Source organism: Alosa sapidissima, chromosome 18, assembly GCF_018492685.1.
Source record: "Alosa sapidissima isolate fAloSap1 chromosome 18, fAloSap1.pri, whole genome shotgun sequence".
In the NCBI taxonomy this organism is placed as follows: domain Eukaryota; kingdom Metazoa; phylum Chordata; class Actinopteri; order Clupeiformes; family Clupeidae; genus Alosa; species Alosa sapidissima.
This window is the reverse complement of record NC_055974.1, coordinates 30,775,900-30,787,485: the sequence shown is the minus strand read 5'-3', so window position 1 is coordinate 30,787,485 and position 11,586 is coordinate 30,775,900.

The following is an 11,586-nucleotide window of genomic DNA, read 5'->3' as shown; positions in this document are numbered from 1 at the left end:
ATATTCTCAGCTGACTCGTCAAAAAGTGGATGTGTGCAAACATTGTGCACGTTGCACATGGTGCACTTGGTGCATTGGATGACTTCCATGTGTTTGAATTGGATGACTAAAGTTCTCAAGAAACTTATCTCCCTGAATCTCAATATTCTGATCAAAACAACTCTGGGCAAATTACATGTCAGCACCAGTGCTGCATTCATTGTTTTGCACTTTTATAATCACATCACCAAAAGTAGGTTATTTGTTTTACCAAAATAATTTGGCACTATTTTTAAACTACAAACCTATAAAATATTTTGATACAAAATATGATGCCATTTTTTTCCAACTAAATAAAATATAAATGACAACATACTATTTTGTATTTTACATACATGTATCAGACATACTGCCTATCCCTGGCTGTTGGCTGCAGCAACTCAAGTTAGGTAGTACTGATTGTTTTGTGTTTGTTTTGTGTTTATGTTAGTTTTGATCCAATTTGACAGCTTTGCTATGTTGCCCACCCAAAATTTCAACCAGCCCTGCCCTGCATGGAGACATATTTTACGATAATAATGGAGAAAATGTTAGCAAAACTTTAGGTCCCTAAATCTACTAAATCTCCCGACCCTCATTCATCTATTTGCGCAACAGCCCACATTCTGCCTTCAATCCAGCGAGATTTTTTTTTTTAAAGCTGTCATCGTCATAGGCACGATATTTAGGCTACCTCTGTTAAGCCTACACAAAGTTGCGTATTAAGGAGTATTTCCTGATCGGGGAAACCTTTCGTTCCGCAGTTCAATTGTGCCGCAGGCCAATAAAGGCAAGTGTGTTTGCCACTTACATTTCTGACGTCTGACACTTCACACTGCTGCAAGTGCATCAAGAAAGGTCCCGCCTTACACCATGTTAATGGCCAATCGTAGACTAGGATTTGGGGGGGCACCTGGGGTGGCCAATCGAATCTCAAGGGTGGCCTGTGCCACCCGGAGCCACCCCTCTGGCTCCACCCCTGTATATATATTATACATACATACATATACATAGCCTAAACATTATGATGCTCCGGACCTTTGCTTGAGGACATTTTTTAATTAATTGAATACCCCTGGTGTATACTGTATTTTTTGTATTTTGTTTTTGTTCTTGACAATTGTCAGTGTCTCTTGAGTGATCAGAGCTAAATGTTTTGGGCTAATTTAGATGTAATATTAAGTCATTGTCTTTCATTTACCGGATTGACCCTAAAGCACTCCTTGTTTACAAATCACTTAAAGGACAAATCCGGTATGAATTGATCCATAGCTCTTGTTGGAAATCACTGTGTGCTGTTCATAGGAAAAAGAAAATGTGGCACAGCCAATTCTGAGTTATGGACAGGGAAGTATAGCCCAGAGCCGTATAGAAGTACTTTTGGTATTCCTGACATAATGCAGGGTACCCGCGGGGTCTTAAAAGTCTTTAAACGGTCTTAAATGTCATGTTCCTTAATTAAGGTCTGAAAAAGTCTTAAATTCCGTTGCCAAAGTCTTAAAACTAGCCTGGCGGGCCATCCTATATCATTGAAATGTATAGTCTGGAATCGAGCCATTCACCTCGCTTAATCCAAGGGGCGGGCAGAGAATTGTCTTTCAAACTGCCTAGGCATGCAATAGGCCAGCGCTACGACCATATCCGTATCCGGTCGGCAAACGGCAAATGCATCCTTCTTCGAAAGGAATGACTTAAGTGCATTGTGTTGCTCTACTTTCAAAGAAAAGCACAAGTCCAACTCCTCCAAAGTTGACGCCAACGCCGATTCAAACTACCGCTCTTCGTTCGCCATAGCCACCTTCCTTGTTGTTCACTGTCGCAGGACTGTCGCCATCCTGTTAAGCCCGCCTTAAGACTCTCTAACAAAATAGAGCGCTGTGATTGGATGACGTCCACGGCGTCAGCCAATAGAAATCCCTATGGTTTGATACTAGATGTACAGGCTGAGCAAATTAATTTGCCGCCGCTAGGGTGCGTCTAGATTTCTAGGCTAGGAAAAAACAACAACAATGTGAAAATTCAACAGGGGGTTGATTAATGTCAGAGATCGTCTAATTTAGTGTTGCACGGTGCACCGATACTACAAAAGTTGATTTGCTCAGTTGCACCTCTCAACTTTGTGTTGCTAACCTACCTAGGCTATGAGATGTATGTAGGTCTACTATTGGGTTTAATGTCATTTAGAAATAGGCAGCGCAACCTTTGAAAACTTTTACATCTGGAGAGAGCTCCTTGCTAACTAATTCTGCTAGCTCAGGTCATGTATGTCATTCGTAATTAGTGCTAAAATCATTATTGAACATGATCCCTTCTATGAACTTGATAGTTTTTTATTTACATTTATTTTATCTAATGACAGACAACAATGAATTGCATCCACATATCCTTATGCATTATGTGCAACTATTATTCACTAGCCTAAAACCGTGAGACTGAAGGCTACAGTAATTACTCACGTATTTCTTAAAGTGACAAACACTCAATTACACCTAGGCCTACACACCACATTAAAATTTGCCTAGGTGTAATAGTTTAAAAATAAATATTAAGTATTCAAATGACTAAATATGTTTAGCAATTAAGCAGATTAATAGTAATTATGCAGATTAAAAAATACTATACATTAACTGTACATTTTATATGAATTCGAAGGTATATGAAATAGAAACATATGAAATAAGCCATAATTTTCCGTGTGTGTGGAAAGAGTCAAGCAGAATCTAGGATGCCCACTGGTGTGAATGATAACACTATATTCAATATTACTGATGATGTCAAGGTGGTCTGGGCCCCCAAATCAAATACATTTTTTAAGAATTATCGAAGAAGTGCGCAAACAATACTTTGGGTTTTCGCACCGGCAGCAATGAATCAACATAATCAGTCGAAAGGAGAGGACAGCACATCATGGGGAAGTGTTGTTTTAATTGTCATTATGGATTTGATCTGGTGTTTTACAACCGCATAATGGGTGTGATGTAGGTCTTAATTTTCATGTAAGTGGTCTTAAAAAGGTCTTAAAAAAAGTCTTATTTGGGGTGGTCAAACCTGGGGAAACCCTGTAATGGAAAAAAGATACCGAAGGCTTTTTTGCCATATTGAGTCAGCTTTACTTTCTTGTCCATAACTTGTCTAGGTTATGACACATTTTATTGTTCTTTGTCCTTTGGACAGTGCCTGGTGAGCTCGAACAACAAGGCTTTGAATCAGTTTACACCAGATTTGCCCTTCAATGAGACTGTGTGACATGTTCCAGCAATACTCATCACTTAAACCTCACTGATCACAGGAGAAATGTTCCTGTTGAAACCCACTATCAGAACTAAACAAGGCAACGCTGCATTTAGTTGTTATGCGTTCTGACTATGGAGCCAGCTCCCAGATGACAAAAAAAATTGCCCAAATTACTTTTTTGACATCAGGACTCTGAACTAAACTATTTTCAGATGCCCATTTCTTTTTTTACACTGAATAGGATTAGTCCAACCTGGATGGATAGGGGTTAATCCTAGCCTGACAATACAGTTTACTCACTAGATGAGGTGAGGGAATTCAACAAACTTGTTTAAGCTTGACAAATCATCAATACAATCTGTTTTTCAATTGGGCAACATATAGCAAATGTGAGTGGTAGCTATCACATCCCCCATTCTGTGTTTAAGTGATTAATAAGGTGTGTCTGATCTTTGTGCTGTATCAAAATTCCCACAGTTATGAAAGCAGACGGTCAAACAAATGTCTTACTTTGTATTTTTGAGTGGCTCACAAACTAACAATGTTCTATTTTCTGCTCTTCTCTCCCTCCTCCCTTTGGTTGGTTCCACCACCAGGATAAAAGACGCAGATTGACCAGCCCACGCTTTCATCCACCATTGTACACAGTATGGCACGCTTTGGCACAAGTTCAGTTTGTTTATGTTATTGTTTATTAGTTCATTTCTCCATGTTGTATGATTTATAGATAGACTTAAATTGTCATTGTGCAGTTGGTCCGTACAATGCAATTTGCTTGTGCAGCTTTTAAAAATAATACTCACATACACACTCACACACACAAAAAAAAATAAAAAATAAGAATACACATTATAAAAAGAACATATCAAGGCATTAACATGCTTCCATTGCTTGAAGTCAATTTTAAAGTGCAACTGTGCAAGCTCCCATTGCTTAAAGTCCATTTTTAAAGTACAACTGTTTTGCTTTGTTTTATAAAATAAAAGTTTGAAATGCTATGGAGTGCCCTATTTTTTGACCCTCAAACTGATATCTCAATTGTAACTCCTACTTCTCAACAGTTTCTCATTGCAATGTCTCCTCATTTGCTCTATTATTTCTCCTAAGGAGAAACAAGTTGTAAGTGAGACTACACTCAAACATATAAGAGATCTCCTGTATTTCTCCTGCTTCTCAAACTAATATCTCTTATGTGACTCCTACTTGTCTTATTGCTATGTGTCTCATCTTTTGCTTGTTTTATTTCTCCTAAGGCAAAATTAGGAGAAATAATTGTGACAAAAGTAATACTTAAATGATCCTTAAAAGAGAATCACCATTTTGCCTCCTTAGCAACAGAAGGGATACAAATGAGAAGCAAAAGTTTCCTCTGGGCTGATATATGATATAAAGTGATGACATCCAATATCAAAACTGGGAACATAACTAATCCATAATGTTCGACAGCATAGACAAAAACCGGTTTGATACAAGTTTTAACGAGTTAAATGTAGTTCACAGTTGACAGAAAAATTCAGATTTTTTTTTTTTACATTTTCAGTTCAGTGCCATCAAAAATAAAGTTTGATGAACAGACATTGGTGTGGCATAAGTAAAGGAAATGGTGTAACTGGGTTCAATATCAACAGCATCGGTTAGAAAAGTTCCATAAACATTGTAAAGTGCAAGTTTGTAGGTTTGTTTCTGATCCTTAAAAAACCAACACAACAACACAACAAAAACAGACATGGGTTTGGCATAGTAAGTGTAACAGTTCATCAATTCAAGACAAAACAGTGTTAATGGGTTCATCAACAGCATCTGTTATTTACAGTTCACAGAATGGTTCCAGCTCCAATGAAGAGATTAAATAAAGAGGAATTAAGAAACATTTTAGAAACTGCTAAGATCAGCCCTGTTAATTGCAATCAGTAAAGAATCAGGGAGTGTCTTCACAGACTCAGTGAGACAGATAGATAGATAGATACTTTATTGATCCCCAAGGGGAAATTCAAGGTCTCAGTAGCATACAGACATCACACACAACATGCACTTACAGCAGAAAGAGTAAATATAAGTATATACATATAACAAAACTCCATTGTACAATAGAGACAGTAGAAGATAAGAAAACTAAAAAAACGAAATACTAAATATACTATATAAATTCAAATTTAAAAAAATCCACAGTGTGCTTTAAGGATGATCAAGCATAAGGCGCTTGCAGGCGCTTGCAGTCATTTACAGACTTATCAGTAAATGATATAAATATGTCTGATCATCATTGTGTATCTTTTAATATAGTACTACATACTCCAAAAATTCATCCCGAAATTGCAATCAAATCGCGACTCTTGGACATTAGAGCAGAACAGCAGTTCATAGCTCTTATAGACTCCATAAATTTAGATATTTTACATCATTCCATTGATCAAATGGTAGAGGCTCTCAATCATGAATTAGGCGCTCTGCTTGACAGAGTGGCACCCTTAAAGACTAAAAAAAGGCCCTGTAGCAAACTGACACCTTGGATGAACGAAAATATCCATGATCTAAAAAGATCATGTAGAAAAGCTGAGAGAACATGGAGAAAAACTAAGTTACAGGTTCACCGTGCCATTCTAAAAGAAAAAATAGCAAATTATAATAGAGCTATCCGGAATGAGAGGAGGAACCACTTCTCTAAGGTAATTGCTGAAAACAGTGGAAGCTCTAGGGTGTTGTTCTCTACCATTGATAGGCTATTGCATCAAACACCTTTTGATACACTCAGTAAGGCATCCTCTCTAAGATGCGAAGAATTTGCAGACTTCTTAAAAAACAAAGTCATTTCTATAAGGGAGGCTATTGGTAACACAAGTAATATGTTTGATAGTACACCCAAAAACAGCCCCCCAAAATGAAGGTCCTTTAGCACTATTACTCAATCTGAGCTTGGTAAAATTATAACTCAGACCGGCTCCTCAACATGTGTTTTAGATCCAATCCCTACTAGATTCCTCAAAAAAGTATATGATAGCTTAGCTCCCTTTATTCTCAAGGTAATAAATACCTCATTAGAAACAGGTATATTTCCAACTGCTTTTAAAACCGCTGTTGTGAAACCTTTACTTAAAAAGTCAAATCTTGACCATACCAATCTGAGCAACTACAGGCCTATATCAAATCTACCGTTCTTGAGCAAAGTACTTGAAAAAGTTGTTTGTAATCAGTTAAATACCTTCCTCAACGAAAACAGTATCCTTGAAAAATTCCAATCAGGTTTTAGATCAAATCACAGCACAGAAACGGCTCTAGTAAAAATAGTCAATGATCTCAGACTGGCTACTGACTCAAACAAAGTCTCAATCCTTATTCTTCTGGATTTGAGTGCAATAGACAATAGAGATTAATAATGTACAGTGTATAGTTGGATAAATACAGGTTTTCCAGATGACATACTGTAGGGAGAATAATGCCTGACTTTAGAATATGGAACCAATTCATGACTAGTAAGTAGGCCTACATACTGCATAGGTATTACTGATGATAATGTGCTTGCTGCTAAGGAACCAGTTTCCACTTTAGAATGGGAGCCAATCTCCCAGTTAGTGCTGTTTGACACAGCAACCTGGGCAGTGAAGTGCAGTGAGGTTGAGCCATACACTTGCTTATTCTACAACTGTTCTCCCACTATTTGGAATTTATTCAAATACTAGTGGGTTATACATATGCTCTTTTGGTACATACTACTAATTAGTAAGTAGAGATCAAGGCTTACTAGGTCATTAGATTATATCAAGAATAAAGGCCTAATTCGTCATGAACAAGACATTTGTAAATACACGCCTATAGCAAATGATTAATGTAACACGAGACTTGTAGGGTCCAGAGATGACCACTAGGAGGAGACATACACAACCAACACATCAGTCCTAAAGACAGATGGCCAAGCTGTATGTGATACATAAAGAAATGTTTAACATATCATTATGTTAAATAATAATAATAATATTGTCTAGTTGTTATTACTAGTAACAGTGCCAAGAATCATATATTGGAATGGTTGTCTGCATTAATTGGTTAATTGGTCACAAGAGTCACTATTATAAACAAGCACAATGTGCTGAATTTATTAACACAAAATAAATATGACTTCCGTACCTTTATTGAGATCAGTCCTAAACATGCTTTTATTGAGATCAGTCCTAAAAACATGCTTTTATTGAGATCAGTCCTAAATCATGCCTTTATTGTTCTGGTGGCTAAACTAAGCTTGCTCAGTGTGTTGTATGTGCTCAATGTGTCCCCTTCTCTCCTCTCTTTCCTCTCTCCTCTCCTCATCTCCTCTCTTCTCTCTCCTCCTCTCCTCATTCCTCTCTCCTCTCCTCTCTCCTCTCTCCTCTCTCTCTTCTCCTCTCATCTCCTCTCTTCTCTCTCCTCTCCCCTCCTCTTCTTTCCTCTCTCCTCTCCTCCTCTCCTCTCCTCACCTCTCCTCTCCTCTCCTCACCTCTCCTCTCTCTCCTCTCCTATCCTCTCCTCTTTCCTCCTCTCCTCTCCTCTCCTCTCCTCTCCTCTCCTCTCTCTCCTCTCCCCTCCTCTCCTCTCCTCACCTCTCCTCTCCTCCTCTCCTCTCCTCTCTTCTCCTCTATCCTCTCTCTCCTCTCCTCTCCTCTCCTCTCGCTGCTGTGTGTGTAGAAACAGGTTCATTTGGTTGGGAGATGTTGAGTTAAAACTGTTCTGTGTGTGTGTGTGTGTGTGTGTGTGCGCGTGTGTGCGTGCATGCATGTGTGTGTGTGTGGTTGATTACTGTTCTGGCACACCATTTGCACCCCTCACCACACACACTTGGTGTTTCATTAATGATTAATCTGTTTTAAATTAACTTTCTTGGGGAGGTAGGGTGGGGGTGGATTTAATGTAATGTCTGGGGGGGGGGGGGGGGGTGTTGCCAGGGCAACCTGGTGACATGTGTGGTCATGCAGGGCCTTATGTGTTCATCAACAGAGGGGGATAAACAAACAAACAAACAAAGTAAAAAGGAAAGAGTCTTCAAGTCCAGGGACGTGCACAGGGGGGTTGCTCAGGTTTCCCGGGCAACTGCCCATATGCCCTTCTTGACTCATGTTGCCCTTCCAATAGGGAAAATAAATAAATAAATCGTACAATGGATGCAGAATTTCACGTAGGTCTAGATAAAAAAAATCGCAAAGCCTCATTCACTTCCATTCGGGCACCGAAAGTGAAAGTCAGTAGGGGAAGGGCAAACTCTGTTTACGTGGCTGCAGCGCTGCACGCGGCCGGCACCTGAGTTGAGCCTGCATGAGCAGCCTTAGAAGGAGATTGTCGCGGTTGTCGTATGAGACGACTCAACGTTGTCGGAAAAGGTGAGTTTGTGATGTATAACAAACGAACGATCATCTACATCACGTTTTATGAAATTAATTAAAATCTTCATAAATCCAGGCTGAGTTTGCCACGTTTAGCCTAAATAATCAGACAGATAGGTTAGCTTGCAGAGAAGCAGCCCGTTATCACATAGCCTATAGGCTACTATTTTTTTGGTAGGCATTAGGCAAACTAAGCTACATGTCTGCTGATAGTTAGTTTCTCACATTTCGTTTTAGCAATAAGAATGAATGATGGAAGTAGGCCTAATGCATCACATTAATTATTTTATTCAAAATGGTTAAATGCCTAAATATCACTAGTATTTTGGGTATTGTTTGAAGCCAAGATGCCCACTGAAAAGAGTCAGATTCAGGAGAGGGAGAGACAATTCAGGGAGGCAGCAATCACTGCAGGATTGGCTGCAAAAAAGCCAACCAGCAGGTGAGACAGAGACTTTGCACTGTGATAAAGATGACATGACAATGTCCTAGCCTACTAATGGTAATGTTTCATAATTACATTACATTTAAGATGAGGAGCAGTCATAAGCCTCCAGACTACTGTATGTGAGGAAAATGTGGACCAGGAGGAGGCACAGAGGACAGGAAGGCCTAAGTGATGATCACCAGATGAGATGAGCTGCATGCTAAATAACTGTAATCTAAAAAAACATAGGCTATTTTAAAGGTAATTTCAAAGATCTTGCCTGAGCAGAACATAAATACCACTAGTGGGCATGAAAATAATAATGATAAGTTAAGGTGATTGAGTGCTGTATTTCAGTGTTTTACTTCTTTGTGTATATATTTAAAAAAAAAAAAAACGCTGTTATTCTCAGTCCTGCATATAGCCTGTGAGTTTTTTTTTGGGGGGGGGGGGTGCCCTTTTTTCAGGTCAGAGCAACTGCCCCTCAAAATCCCTGTGCACGTCCCTGATCAAGTCATCATTTGGAGTTTACTACAGAAACCACACACACACACACACACACACACACAACACCATCTGGAGTTTAAACAAGGACAAGGGAAAGAGTGAGACTTTGAGACCCAACCACGAAGCTATCAGTGCAGGAATATGATGGTCCTTACACACAGCCAAACTCAGAGAAAGAGAGAGATGGAGAGAGAGAGGAGAGAGAGAGGGAGAGAGAGAGAGGGAGAGAGGGAGAGAGAGATGGAGAGAGAGAGGGGGGAGAGAGAGAGGGAGAGAGAGAGATCAGTGGATGTGGAATGTATGTGATGGTGCTTTACACACAGCCAAACTCAGCCACAGCCCGTAGACTGAACTCTGACAAAACCAGCAGGAAAATACAAAATAAAGTGTGTGTGTGATCTAGAGATGCCGTGTGCTTTTGTCCTGCTGCAGCTGAGTGTGTGTGTGTGTGTGTATGTGTGGTCAGTAGAGATCTACTGATTTGTGTATATGTGTGTGTGTGTGTGTGTGTGTGTGTGTGTGTGGGTGTGGGTGTGTGTGGGCGTGTGTGTGTGGTCAGTAGAAGTCTATTTCTGAGCCTCAGGGACAAATCTGCATCCACTTAACCCCCCCCCCCCCAACACACACACACACACACACACACACACACATCAAACTTGCCCTTCAAAACCCTCCAAACGTACCTGCTGTGCACTACTGCCCCCAGGCAGTCAGGAAGGGGAGAGACAGAGACGCAAAAGAGAGAGAGAGAGAGAAGAGGGATAGAGAGAGAGAAAGAGAAGAGGGATAGAAGGATAGAGAGAGAGAAAAAGAGAGAAAGAGCTTGTTAAAGAACCCCCCTCCCTCTGTAATTCTGTAGATCAAGAGGAAACTACAACAGTGAGTGTTCCATTTCCCTGCACCTCCCTCTACCCTGCACCTCCCTCTAGCCTGCACCTCCCTCTACCCTCCCTCTACCCTGCACCTCCCTCTACCCTGCACCCTCTACCCTGCACCTCCCTCCCTCTACCCTGCACCTCCCTCTACCCTCCCTCTACCCTGCACCTCCCTCCCTCTGCCCTGCACCTCCCTCTACCCTGCACCTCCCTCTACCCTGCACCTCCCTCCCTCTACCCTCCCTCTACCCTGCACCTCCCTCTACCCTGCACCTCCCTCTACCCTGCACCTCCCTCTACCCTCCCTCTACCCTGCACCTCCCTCTACCCTGCACCTCCCTCTACCCTCCCTCTACCCTCCCTCTACCCTGCACCTCCCTCCCTCTACCCTCCCTCTACCCTGCACCTCCCTCCCTCTACCCTGCACCTCCCTCTACCCTCCCTCTACCCTGCACCTCCCTCCCTCTACCCTCCCTCTACCCTGCACCTCCCGCTACCCTCCCTCTACCCTGCACCTCCCTCTACCCTCCCTCTACCCTGCACCTCCCTCTGCCCTGCACCTCCCTCTACCCTCCCTCTACCCTGCACCTCCCTCTACCCTGCACCTCCCTCTACCCTCCCTCTACCCTGCACCTCCCTCTACCCTGCACCTCCCTCCCTCTACCTCCCTCTACCCTCCCTCTACCCTGCACCTCCCTCTACCCTGCACCTCCCTCCCTCTACCTTCCCTCTACCCTGCACCTCCCTCCCTCTACCCTCCCTCTACCCTGCACCTCCCTCTACCCTCCCTCTACCCTGCACCTCCCTCCCTCTACCCTCCCTCTACCCTGCACCTCCCTCTACCCTCCCTCTACCCTGCACCTCCCTCTACCCTCCCTCTACCCTGCACCTCCCTCTACCCTGCACCTCCCTCTACCCTCCCTCTACCCTCCCTCTACCCTGCACCTCCCTCCCTCTACCCTCCCTCTACCCTGCACCTCCCTCCCTCTACCCTGCACCTCCCTCTACCCTCCCTCTACCCTGCACCTCCCTCTGCCCTGCACCTCCCTCTACCCTGCACCTCCCTCCCTCTACCCTCCCTCTACCCTGCACCTCCCGCTACCCTCCCTCTACCCTGCACCTCCCTCTGCCCTGCACCTCCCTCTACCCTGCACCTCCCTCCCTCTACCCTCCCTCT